The sequence below is a fragment of the Sciurus vulgaris genome, assembly GCF_902686455.1.
Source record: "Sciurus vulgaris genome assembly, chromosome: 10".
Lineage (NCBI taxonomy): Eukaryota > Metazoa > Chordata > Mammalia > Rodentia > Sciuridae > Sciurus > Sciurus vulgaris.
The window spans coordinates 3,455,924-3,469,220 of record NC_136470.1 but is presented as its reverse complement, the minus strand read 5'-3'; positions in this window follow the sequence as shown (position 1 = coordinate 3,469,220).

The following is a 13,297-nucleotide window of genomic DNA, read 5'->3' as shown; positions in this document are numbered from 1 at the left end:
GAAGCAGACCCCTGGTGCTCTGAGGGAGGGGCCTCGCTACTTGCTCCCTTTCAAACTGGCCAGCACAGTGGCGGCCCACCCAGGGTTGAGGTGCCAAGAAAAATCAAGTGACCACCAAGACGTCTCAGTCACAGTAGAGACATCAGTTGTCTTTGTTTTTGTTCTTGGCTCTGGGGGTTAAACCCGTGCTTCATTCCAGCTAGGCACATGCTCTGCCTCTGAGCTGCGCCGGCCCAGCAGGCCTTGTTTCAGCAGTGTCAATTGACCCTCAAAATAGCTTCGCCCAGACCACATTCAAATGGGACCAAAGACACACCACAATGCAGAGGATGCAGAAGCAAATACAGCCCGAAGAGCAGACAAGCACAGGGCAGGGCGGCCCTGCAGGGACACCTTGCCTGGGTGGGAAGCCCTCAGACCCGAGACCTGGTGCCCATGGTGCTATAAAGAGGGCCACCCAGAGCTCGAGAAGCATCGTTTACTTCTGAAATGAAGAGGAACCAAGAAAGTGTCCTTGGTGTCAGCAAATGAAGATGGGAGCTGTAGTGTAGGGATTCTTCTGGGCACAGCTAGTGTGAGACAGCCTCACAGATACTTGGGTTTTTCTTTTTACAAAGGCACCAAGAGGCCCATGTGCCACATTCAGAACGTGGTGTGGGTGGTGAGTCCTCAGGGGAAAGGCCAGCTCCTGGAGATCCTGGCTGGATGACCTGGGGGAGTGTCGTGGCCTCTGCACCGCTGGGTTCTTATTGGTGAAGTGGGGACACCACAGTCAGCCTCTGTGCTGCATGTGAGGATGCGACGACGAAGTTCAGGTGCTGACACAGTCCCTGCACCAGGAAGCACCCAACGGGAGCTGGAGAGGCTGCCGTTCTTGTGCTGACTAGGGAGTGGCCTCGGGACTCAGTCTGGAGAGCACACCACAAGGTGGACGTGTCCTGGCATGCATGGCGAGAGTGAGTAGCCAGGCACAAAGTGGAGCTGAATCAGCCACGCTCCGAGTCTGGGAAACTCGGAGCGTGAGATCCGTGCAAAGGCCATAAGACAGAGACAGCCCTCGTCCTTGACCTGTATGATTATCAACTGATAGAATTTGCTCAAAATATCCTATTTCCTCATTTGTAAAAGCTGGGAAAGTGAAAATCAGTGCTTAGAGAAAAATTCAAAGAAATTCTACCCAGATGTATAATGGTTTAAAACTAGGATGTCAGGAGAGGCTGCTTACTGAACTGGTGTTAAATCTGGACATGTTGGAAAGTTTGTTAAATAAAAATTACAAAAGGCCATTGTTCTGTACTGAACTCCTTCACCAGGCCCCTACAGGCCAGGCTGAAAATCAAAATGGAGTCATTTATGCTAAAGTTCCACATCACAGCTAAAACTGGAAATCAGGATCAGACAACTTCCAGGTTTCCCAAACAGGCCAGTTTCAACCGATGTGATAATGAAGATCCTTCTGCCTTGATCATTACACAAAAAAGGTGACCTGGAGCAACATGCTCCCTGCCCCACCTACAGGGAAAGTGACTGAAATGACCAGCCTGCTTTTGCGCTTTGCTCTTCCTCACAGCCTTCTCTGTCTGTAAAACCAACCTCCTCTGCCTGGCCCCGCAGAACCCTGGTTCTTACTTGGAATGAAGTGTTGCCCGATTCCAGGATCATTAAACTAAACAGTGATTTTGTCTTTTGACAGAGGACTCAAAAACCAACCACAGAGTGTGATAACGGGGGAAGTGTAGAATCACTGGGAATCGGGGCACTCAATTCATTACCTCTCAGACCTTGGCACTAGTGACTCAAGAGGATTTTACACAGAAAAACTAGGACTCTGCAGAAGGACCTCACGTTGCCGATAGACCTTACAGTTGTCCTTTGGGGCACATGATCCCTGAGTGTAGCATTGTCCTGTCTCCAGGGCAGATGAGCTAAAAACTCTGGTCCCCCTTCAGAGGCTACTGGTCAGCATGTGTGCTGCTTTGCAGTTCTGTTGTTAAAAGCTCGGTCCTTGTCCCTGATGCCAATCCAATAAGAACATGGTTTTGAGAAAAAGGAAAAAGAAGGTTTCTTGTTTTGCTAGCAAAGGAGAAACTCAGGGGACTCCTGTCCCACAGGCTGGGGTCTGCCCCTCAGCAGGAGCAGGGGCTTTTAAAGAGGTGACTCAGGGGCTGCATTCCACGTGTTCTCTGCTGGAGTTGTGATCCACTTGTGAATTGGGGAGACAGTCATTCCTGAGACCTTCTGTGCCATCCCCAAAGTCAGGATTACTCTCCCTGTGGCGGGTGTGTGCTCAGCACAGATAGCTCTGTCCAGGATGGGGAGGAAAGGTGATCCTGTTTCCCTGAGACTAGGGAGGGGCAGGGAGAGAGGAAGAGAAACATGTCCATTTTAAAAAGAAGTCGTAGTGGCAGAGCAGCAGAGGCTACATTTAAAACATAAGATGGACCACTGCCACGGTTTCTTCTCTGACCCCCCAGCCAGAGCAGTATCCAGCAGCTCCCCAGGTCCAGGACACACCTCTCAGTCCCATTATGTAGAGGTTGGTCTGTGAGCCTGCACATAAACGAGTTACTACAGCTTTCTGTCCCCATGCCAGTGTCCCCAAACTGGCTCATGTTTACTTGCACAGCCACATTGGGCTTCAAAGGCGGGGGCCTACATCACCAGTCCAACTTGCAGAAACTCCACAGGACTTGGGGGCTAATCCCCAGCAGAGAATGACCTAGCTGTTGGCTCTAGGTTTGGAGGAGGTGGGGAAATGGCTGGGATCAGGGATTTAGGACGAAGGAAACTCAAAATAAAACCAAAAGGGCAGTTGGAATTTCAACAGTGAAGCACGAGTGTCCTCCTGTCTCCCCTGCCTTAGCCAAGGGACGCAGGATGGAGCGGGTCCAGCTCAGAACTGTCCCTGCAGGCTTCCCGACCACCATGGCTCACAGGCAGGTGCAGTTGCCATAGGGAAGGGCTAACTGCAGCTCAGGTAACTGGCACATCTCCCATTTCCTCACCTCGCCCTGCTTGGAAAGCCTTTCTCCCAGGAAATTCATGCCAGCAGCATCTCTTGGTGCTTAATAGAGAGGTTGTGGACCAAACCAAGTCACATCCCAGCCTCTCCAGGGGTTCATTGCAAGACTCAAGCCAGTGACCCAGAAGAGCAGAGGACGTAAGCTGTGTGCACCCGGACACTTCTTATAGTGTGACCTCTCAGGAGTCTTCCATTCATTTGCTCATTTGACAAATATTCATCACGGTTGTTTGTGTTCCAGGATCTACCGAAGATGGACAGGGACAAGGACATGCCCTGGCTTGCTGTCCTTTCGTGCCTGGGTGCCCAGCAGCACCAGGGATGCTGGTCCTCCAGGCCTGTTTTCCAGGTTTGGCTCTGGCCTGAAGTCCTGCCCTGCACCCTTCTCCCCCACCTGCCTGAGTGTCCTCCTCCTGGGAGGCAGATACAGGCAGACCTGAGCTTCACCTGTGTTCTGCTGTCCTCATGGCCACGACCCCAGCTCTGGACAGCCGCTCTCAGCATGGTTCTGAGGGGCCCTCTGTGCCCGTAGGTTCTGCATCCTCAGGTTCAGCCAATTGCAAACTGAAAATATTTGAAAAAAATTCCGCACTGAACACGTATAGGGTTTTTTTTGTCACTATTCCTTAAACAATCTAGTGTGACACCTATGACATAACACATCATATCAGGTGTTGTAGGAAACCCGGGTGCCTAAAGCCAACAGGAGGACAAGCGAGTCGCAGGTGCGCACGGGCGCTTCATTCAAGGAGCCTGAGCCCCGTGGAGTTTTGTATCCAAGGGGTCCTGGAACCCACCCCTAAAGAGATTGAGGGATGATGGTTGCGATGGTTCCGATGTAAGGTGTCCCCCAAATGCTCACGCCTGAGACAACACAAAGAAGTTCAGAGGTGAAGTGATTGGGTTGTGACAGTTCTAACCTAATTAGTGCATTGATCCCCTGACAAGGGTTAACTGGGTGGTAACTGTGGGGGGTGTGGCTGGAGGAAGAGGTGGGCCATTGGGCGTGGCTTTAGGTGTGTGTGTACATTTATGTGTTATAATTATATATATATATATATATATATATATATATTTATGGTTTGGGTTTTTTTTTTTTTTTTAATGGTGCCAGGGATTGAACTCAGGAGCACTTAGCCACTGAACCACATCCCCAGTCCTATTTTGTATTTTTTGTATTTATTTAGAGACAGGGTCTCACTGAGTTGCTTAGGGCCTCACTAAGTTGCTGAGGCTGGCTTTGAAATCGCGATCCTCCTGCCTCAGCCTCCTGTGCTGCTGGGTTTACAGGGGGTATGTATTTTGTCCCTGGTGAGAGGAGCTCTGTCTGCTTCCTGGTGCCATGTTGTGAGCTGCTTTTCTCCTCCACACACTTCTGCCTCCCCTCAAGCCCCAAGAAATGGAACTGGCCATCCATGAACTGAGAGCTTCAAAACTGTGAGCTCTCAAGTAAATTCCCCCCAACTGATCTCGTAGGGTCTTCTGGTCACAGCAGCAAAAAAGCCAATTAAAACAACTGTGTGTCCTCATGGCAGCTACAGAGCTACCCATGCCTGCAAAGCAACTCTGTCTCAAAGAAACTAGAAAACACGAGGGGGAAATAGCCAGGGTCATGTGAGTAAGGAGGTGTCAGTCACTTAAAAATACCAAGCCATTTTATAAGAAAAATAATATGTACTGTGTATTTACGTGTATGTGTGTGGAAAGAGAGATTATTTTAAGAAATTTGCTCATGAGATGTAGAACCTGGCAAGTCAGCAGGCTGGCAGCTGGAGACCCAGGTAAGGGTTGAAATTTGGGTGTGGATCCTTTCTTCCTCAGGGGACCTCAGTCTTTCTATCAAGGCCCTCAACTGATTTGATGAGGCCCACCCACACAGTGGCAGGTCATCTGTTTCACTAAAAGTCTGCTGATGCTATGCAGATTTCATTCAAAATCACCTTTCCACAAACATCCAGAATCACGATTGACCAAATATCTAGGTACCATGGCTCAACTGAGTTGACATGTGAAATTAACTATAACATACAGTTAAAGTGGTTTCTTTCCCCCATATTTGAAAGTGCCTTTATTTTTTTATCTTTACATGGTGCTGAGGATGGAACCCAGTGCCTCACACGTGCTAGGCAAGCGCTCTACCACTGAGCCACTGCTGATTTTAAAAATAAATTAACTGAGTTTGAAAATAAATTAAAAACCATAATGGGGGTTGGGGTTGTGGCTCAGTGGTGGAGCGCTTGCCTAGCACATGTGAGGCACTGGGTTCCATCCTCAGCACCACAAAAATGATTTTAAAAAGTATTGTGTCCATTCACGACTGAAAATAAATTTTTAAAAAACCAGTTAAGTTTTTGTTGATCCTCCAAATTAAAATTAGCAAAGCGAGAATGAAAATCGGTGAGCCTTCCTGTTACACGTGGTGCGGGATGGCCGTCACCACGTGCGGCACAGGCGTGTGACCATGAGGCCCAGCCAAGGGACGCGCAGCAGAGGCGAGCTCGGGTCGTCGCCGGCAACGCGGCAGCGCCGGCCTCACGTGCCCCTCTTCACTCACCTCGCGCTTTGTCTTTGCTTTTCTCCCTGATGAAGATAAAGACGAGAAGGTGACAACGCTGTGGCCCAAGGCACGTGCCACAACGTTGATGACGCTGGTCCCGAGGCACGTGGGGCGTGGAGCCAGTGCCTGCTACTCCTCCCGAGCCCTGCTGGGGGCACTTGACTCTCTGCCCCGTGCCTGCCCTGTGTGCCCGTGAGTGTGAGAGGGCGGCCTCGGCCACAGGATGCCCGCAGTGCCCCTCCTCGGCACGGCACCCGGAGCTACCTCCAGGCAGTCCCGTGTCCCGCAGGGTGCAGTGGCCCCTGACTGAGAAGCGCTGGCTGGAGCATCTGACAGGGCAGCAGCACAGCCTGGGAGGACGGGGTGGGGTCACAGGGGCTCAGGCTAGGCGGCTTCATCAACTGCATGGAGAGCTGGGCGGAGGGCGGCGGAGGGGGAGGCAGGAAGCCAGGGCAGCAAGGCCTCAGTGGTGGGCGTGGAGTGAGGCCACGCCGCCTGCTGGGGGTCCAGCCCTGTGCGTAGCCATCAGACTTGGGCACAACGAGCTAGGTCTGGCCACACCTGGCCCAGCTGCAGGTTCGGCTGTGTGGCTCCATCCTGCCCGCTCTCAGGACGGTCCATGGTGCAGAGTGCAGGTGACTTTGCTTTCACACTCCTCACAGCACGCCTGAGGGTGATCCATAGAGTGGCGAACTGTCCCCAGCAGGCCTGGGCGGGATGGCTGTCGTCCAGGCTCCTCCCGGGCGTCAGTAGAGAGGGTGTCTCCTGGGAGCAGCTGGCCTGGGAAAAACACCTGAGAAAACGGGCCGCACAGAGGCAGAGCCAGCCCAAGACAGCCAGTGGGCACAGGGAACGGCACGCTCAAGCAGCAAGGAGACCACTGCACACCTGTGAGACTGGCTGAGTTTCAAAACCCAGCACCAAATGCTGGCAGCGTGTGAAGCGGGTGGCGCTCCCGTGGGGGCTGGCGGGAAGGTGCAGTGCTGCGACCGTGGTGGGAAGCAGCTGGGCGAGCCTTGCCAGCCGCGTGTTCTGCACAGAAACTGCAGGGACCCAGCAGTGCACCGGGGTCAACCCACAAGCAGCGGTCCCTTCAAGTGGGAGATGCCCACGCGGCACCCACCTCCTGGGTGAGGAAACAGGCGCTCTCCACACGGACTACCGCCAGCAGAGGATCGCAGCACGAGTGGGCAGCCGTGAATGCATCGGTCTGAGCACGGAAAGCCAGGTGCCGAGGGCCCTCTGGTCAGATGGCATTCTGGAAAAGGCGCGCCACAGGGACATACGCCAGGAGTGCCAGGGCAGGGAGCTGGTTGGCGGCAGAGGCTGGGGAGCAGCCTGTGTCTTGACAGTGCCAGGGGCCAAATGCCTGGCTGCCTGTCGCTCGGCACCTGCCCTTGTGGTCTGGTCTGAGGTGTCCCCAGCAGCTGTGTGACACTGCGGGAAGGGCTGGGAGGGATCAGCAGCACATCAACCCCCACGGGGATCCCCCGGGGCCACTGCAGGCAGGTGGGTGGCTGGAGGAGGCGCGTCCTTGGGGGTGTATCCGCCAGAGGCCAGGGGAGCGCATGCCTCCTGGTGCCATGTTCCCAGCTGCTTCCCTCTGCCACACCCTTTCCCAGATGCTCTGCCTCTCCTGAGTCCCGAGGAATGGAGCCGGCTGCCTGGAACGGGAGCCCAAGTAGACCTTTCCTCTTTAAGATTGTTCTTGTCAGGTCTTTTGGTCACAGCAGCCAAAAAGCTGCCTGAAACAGGACCCAAGTGGGGGCTGGGGCCGGGTGTCTGTGGAGCGGAGGAAGCCGGAGGCCACGGCGGCGTGAAGCGGCCAGGGTCCGCGGTGCACCAGCACCTTTGTGGCCCTGCACGGCGCACGTTCAGGACGGCGGCTTCGGGATCGTCTGAGGGCCAGAGTAGCCCATCAGACACCCGCACGGGCCCAACCGGAGTCGGTGGTCTTAACGCAAGTGGCCTTTGAGTCCTGAAAGGTGGCCCTGGTGACTGTCACCATCACGACCCCACCACAGGGTGCCTCTGCAGCGAAGCCTCAGGACACGACCGCTGGCCCAACTGCGTGACCGCCAGAGCTGGTGAGCTTTACGGTCAGCCAAGCAAGCGGCTCCGGGGCAGAGCCAGAGGGCTCACGCGGCTTCTCAGCTTCCCTTTCTCTCCTGCAGGACGGCGCTGAGCCATGGCACGGGCCTTCTGGGCACCAGCGTAAGGAGATGTGGCCCAGTTTCTGTCCTTGGGTTTTTCTTGGTGGCCTTTCCCCCATCTGTACCTCTTTGCAGCCACTGGTCCTGGGCTGCCTGTCCCCGAGGTCACGGGAGTGCCGAGCACCCTCCTTTGTTCTACAAGGTCTCCGTCTGTCTCCTGTCTGGTATTCACACACACAGGGGCCGGGGCCCTTGCTGCCTGCCAGCTTTTGGTTGCCCATCTCTGGGACTGCATGGGTCAGCTGTGACCCTGTTCATGTCCATGGGGCAGGGAACACAGCCTGGGCAGCGTGGCTCAAGGAAGCCAAGAAAGGAGTCACACTGCCCAGGCCAGCGGTTCATTCCCCTGTGAGGAAGCAGAATTCAAGAGTGTCGGTGAGTTTGTCTTAGAAAAGGTGGTCCAAGATGGAGCTCCCAAGTTGCTCCAAGAAAACGACAGTTTCCTAAAATCAGCCTGTTTTTTGATGCAGCACCAAAGCTCAGTGATGGAACAGCGTCCTTCTGAGTTGTTGAAGCTCCGTTCAGGACGGCTTCCGGGCCCGTTGTCAGAAGCGGGCCTTGGCCTCTGCGCTCTGGTGAAGCCGCTGGGTGGAGAGAGCGCTGCAGGAACCCTGGCACGGGGCTCCCGTGGCACGCGGCCACCACAGCTCCAGGGGCACCTGGGGCTGAGTGGTATCCCAGTTCACATGGGGAAGCCCTCGCTCCAGGGACCCCCAGCATGGCTGTGTTTGCAGGATCTTTAAGGAGGTAATTAACGTGAAACAAGCTCACTAAGGTGGCGCTAGTCCAATCTGACTCATGACCTTATAAGAAAAGGTGACGAGGACAGACACACACAGAGGATGACCCCGGGGGACGCAGGGAGACAAGGCTGCCTGCAAGCCCAGAGAGAGGCCTCAGGAGGAAGCGCACTGTGGCACCTCCACCAGGGACCTTCGACCTGCAGAATGTGAGAAAATGAACATCTGGTTTAAGCCTCAGCCTGCGGCTTCTAGTTATGGAAACCCTAGGACATAAACACACGGGTTGAGTCAGAAGCATCACGCGACTTCACTGCAGCCTTCCAGCAAGCCCCAGGCCAGGGTGGAGGTGGGCTGTCGCGTGCAGCAAGTGCTCATCAATACCGGGCCACCGCTGACCGGTCAGGAGCTGGGTGTGGATGGAACCCAGGTGTTGGTGTGTGCGTGTGTGAGTGTGTGGGGCTGGGGCCGGAGCCCGGGACACCTCACACCCTAGGAAACCGCGCTCTCATCGCCGGCTGCAACTCTGACTCTTCACACGGCAACGACGGAAATAAAGAAAGGGAACATCAATGATGAAGACTTTCCTTTGAACAGGAGACGTTCCTGTGTCAGATTACTCGTGCCCACCCCAACATCCGCCTCCGCTCCCGTTTCTTTCTGAGTAATAAAACTCAGTTTTATTTGGCAATATGCCCGGCTAAACGACCACATTTCCCGGCGTCTTGGCCTTCTTGTCCCTCATTTGGTATTCTGTCAAACACATGTTCACGGAAATGTATCACGGGAATTCTGAGGTCTTTGAATGGATGGGGCACTTTTCTTGCAAGCTGCTGCTTCTCTCTTTCTACTGACTGGAATGTGAGTGTCACGGCTGGAGCCGCAGCAGCCATCTTGTTCTGTGGGTCAACTTAAGAGGAGCACACGTGACAAAAGAGAAAGCAGGCAGAGCAGCAGTGGTGCGTGGGGCTTCAGAGCTGCTGTACGCCCTGGAACACTGTGTGCAGACCTGCCCTGCTGAGAATGGAACCTCCCGTGTCTACGCCAACATGGGCAGATCTTGTACTCAACTGAATCAAATCACATTTTCTGTGGTTTAAGATGCGATGAAGGCATCTTAGTCCTAAGAGGTTATAATGAAAGCATATGTGTATACTTCTGGCGCCCATAAACGCCTCCCTCCTTTCTGGCCTTGCAGGGTGTGAGAACAGTTGGGTTAATGGGTCTGGTGAACTCAGATAAGGGAAGTGTCCTTTTTGTTCCCAGATCATGGCTGTCCTTCTTCCCTCGAAGGAGAGGACGCTGAAAGCTCCCTCCTGGCAGCTCTGAAGCCCCCAGCCAGGCACGGGAAGTGCATCTCCAACCAGCCGGCCTCAGACCTCAGGAACAGGAAAGAGGGAAGCAGCGTGTCGTTTCTTCTGCCGTCTGTTTTTGTTTGGGGCTTAGCTGGATCTCAATCCACGTTAGCATTTCCACGTGTTCTGTCTGTAAAACAAGCGACTTTGGAAGTTAGTTGTGGCTTTGCAATTTGGAAAAGCAAGTGGGTTGAAGGAGAGGCAGGAACTGGTGAGACCAGGTGGGCAGTGGTCCAGGGCCTCCCAAAGACCAAAGGGGCGACTGGGACAGTGGGCCAGGGGATCTGGAGGCACCCCGAGGGCAGCTTCCGGCTCCCTTGACCCCTGGACAGAGGCTCCAGGCAGGATCCTGGGCCACAAGCGAGGATGCAGTCAGGCAGGGGCCAGTGGGCAGGCTGAGGTCGCCGAGGTGGGGTGACCAGAGGGCCAGGGGAAGACCCATTTCAAAACAGCAGCCTGACCCTGCACGGCCAGGCTTTTTACCTCAAAGATGGTCTCCTGTGTGTGTTTAAGGATCAAGGTTCCTGTCAACGTCTCAAGGACACAGAGATGGGGTGATCTGGTTGCTTCCAGAGGCCCACAAAAGAATGGTCGCAGGCTTGGTCTTAGTCTCTTCTCTGGGGGTCCCACGCCTCCGGTGAGGCTCAGCAGTGGGGGTTCGACCCCATCTCTGGCTGTTCAGAGCTCCCCTCTGCAGCCAGCCTGTGACACACTGGTTCCCATGGCTGGTCCCATGGCTGGTGGGTGAGGCGCTCCTCGGACCAGCCCTGACGCTCCACAGCCTGCTGGGTGCTGCCGGCCTCCCTCGAAGCGGAGCTGCCAGAGCCCGCCTTCCATCAAAGGAGGCGCCTGGCGGGAGCCTCCTCATCCGCCCCTTCCGTGCCTGGGCTTTTACTGCTCTGCTGAGACGTGGTCGGGAAAGCTCACTTTAAAACAGGCTGCACCGAAAGGCGGCTGGACGTGCCTTTGCCTGGAGCGGCTCCCAGAGTGAGCTGCACCTGGCACAGCAGGGCAACAGGAAGAAGAGGACAGACAGCAGGGCCAGCGGACTGCCCAGGAGGCAGCAGGCAGCGGGGGTCGCTAAGGCCCCCATGCCGCCTCCCGGGCGTCGCCACAAGCTCCTGTGCCATCCATGGCCCCGGGGGTCGGCCCAAGGCCCCGCGGCCAGGCTCCTCCTGGACAAGTAGAGAGAGGCCCGAGCCCCGCAGCAGATGCCAGGCCTGAGCCGTAGCTGAGCACACGTGTGACAGAGCGTAGGAGCGCAGCTCGCAGCGTCACGGCTGGTGGCGTGGGAGACGACTCCACTCTCCAGGAGCTTCGCGCTCCCGACCCGCCACCCAGCTGTGTCCTCGCTGCGGCTGCTCTGCGGCCCTCGCTCCTTCTGCCTGGAGCCACACACTCAGATCCGGGAGGGCGGAGGCACCCAGGGCTCTGGATGCCCTCAGATGCTGGATCCTGTCAGATGGGAAGTCGCTCATTTCCTGGTGAAGAAGGTGGCCCTCGGTGGAGATGCCCTTCCAGTGTGTCACGGACTCCTGCCTCTTTCTCAGCTGCAAAGCCCGGGTCTTTGCAGGCAAGGGGGAAGCAGTTCCCAGTTGCCTGCGTTGGCCACCCAGCCTTCCCACACGCGGTCCCGGCTCCCTGCCTGAGGCTCTGCTTCCATCGGGGACTTGCTTCCTACACTCCCACGGCCTCAGTCTTGGGTCCCGGCACCCTGCTGTGCTCTATCCTTTGCTGCCTGGAGCACAAGGTCACAAACGCCTTTCACCCTCAAGGGCTGTGGCAGACAGAATAACCCCTCCCAGAGATGTGTAACACCCCTCCCCAGACATGGGAATGTGAGGCCTAGGTGGCAAAAGGGACTTTGCAGATGTGACCAAGTGAAGGCTCTTGAGATGGGGAGGTGATCCTGGTTTACACAAACAGGCTTCAAATGTCACTTCGGGGTCCTTCCAAGAGAAAGAGGAAGCCAGGAGCAGGGAAGGAGATACAGGACAGAAGCACAGGTCAGAGTCAGGGCGGAAGAAGGTCCCCAGCTGCTGCTGCTGGCCCTGAAGGTGCAGGTGGTCTCTCAGCACTGGAGGGGCTCAGAAGTGAAGGCTCCTCTGCGGCCTTCACAAGAAATGGGCCCTGCCCACGCCCTGATTGAGACTCCCGACCCGCAGAACTTGAAGGCAGCCTCAATCCATCCCGGCTGCTGCAACAGAAAGCCCTCTGGCTGGGGCAGAACTGAGGTCTGACGGAGTCTGCACAGACAGACTCTGGCGAGGGCTTCCTGGCTCACGGATGGCTTTCTGGCTGTGCTCCTATGGTGGAGGGCGAAGAGCCACCTGCAGTCTCCTACGAGACCACTGATTGCCCTCTGAGGACGCCACCTTATGGCCTCCCAAAGGCCCGCCTCCCAACACTGTCACCTTGGCTAGGCTTCAACATGTCAGTTTGGGGGAGACGTAAGATCCATTTGTGGCGGGGAATGAGTCTGCTGTTTTAAGCCACTGAGTTTGTGTCCAGGAACCCAGTGCCTGGACTGTGCTTGGCAGAAGCAGGAACACAGGTGAGTTTTCAGAGCAGAGAGCAGGCAGCTCCCTGGAGTCCCCGCTCTGGTGGACACGGGCCCTCACAGCCTCAGCAGGCCAGGGCATGTTCCACAGCTTCTTCTCTGACTCGGCATTGAAGCTGCTCCAGGGAGTTTCCCATTCCTGTGGAGGTCACTCCTGTGTGCGCCCAGCAGGATGACCTGACCTTGCCACGGTGCAGCCTGGCCCAGGCTGGCCCATCCCCAGGGTCTCTCCCTCCGGGCCCGACCTGTCTGTGGATTCCCCATGTTTCCTTCAATACTCCTGTGGAGCACTGGGGCCTTGGTCTCCTGGGTCCCACCCCAGATGCCAGATCCTGCTGTACCCCTGCAAGTCCTCTTCTGAAGGCCTTGTAGGGGCATCGCAGCACACCCTGGAGGGCCGCCTGGTCCTGGGATGGCCTGTCTGTGCTTCCTGCTGGGCTTCAGGCTGCCCTGTGCTTCCTGTGGCCCTGGCCCCTAAGGGAGCTCTCCCTTTGCGGTGTTCATCTTGGCTGGTCAGCTGGATAAGGAGGCTGGCTGACTCCTCTCCGAGGCCGGCTTCGCCATCTGGGTTCTGAGCTGATGTCTTGGCAAAGTCTCGCTGCTCTGCAGTGGGGACAGAGCGGGAACTGACTCCCTGTGCTGGTAGCTTTGCCCTCCTCCACGCAGGCCCAGCAGGTGTCTGCCCCTTCACGCTTCAAAGCCAGCCCGCCAGGCCTTGCTCCCTGCTTGTTTGAAGGCCAGCTCTGACGGTGCCTTGTGCAGCCCTCCCTCCTGAGCCGGCTCGCCTGCTCCTTGAGTCCCTTGGGGCTCTTATGCACTCACCCACCAGGTGAGTGTTGGCTGTCGACTT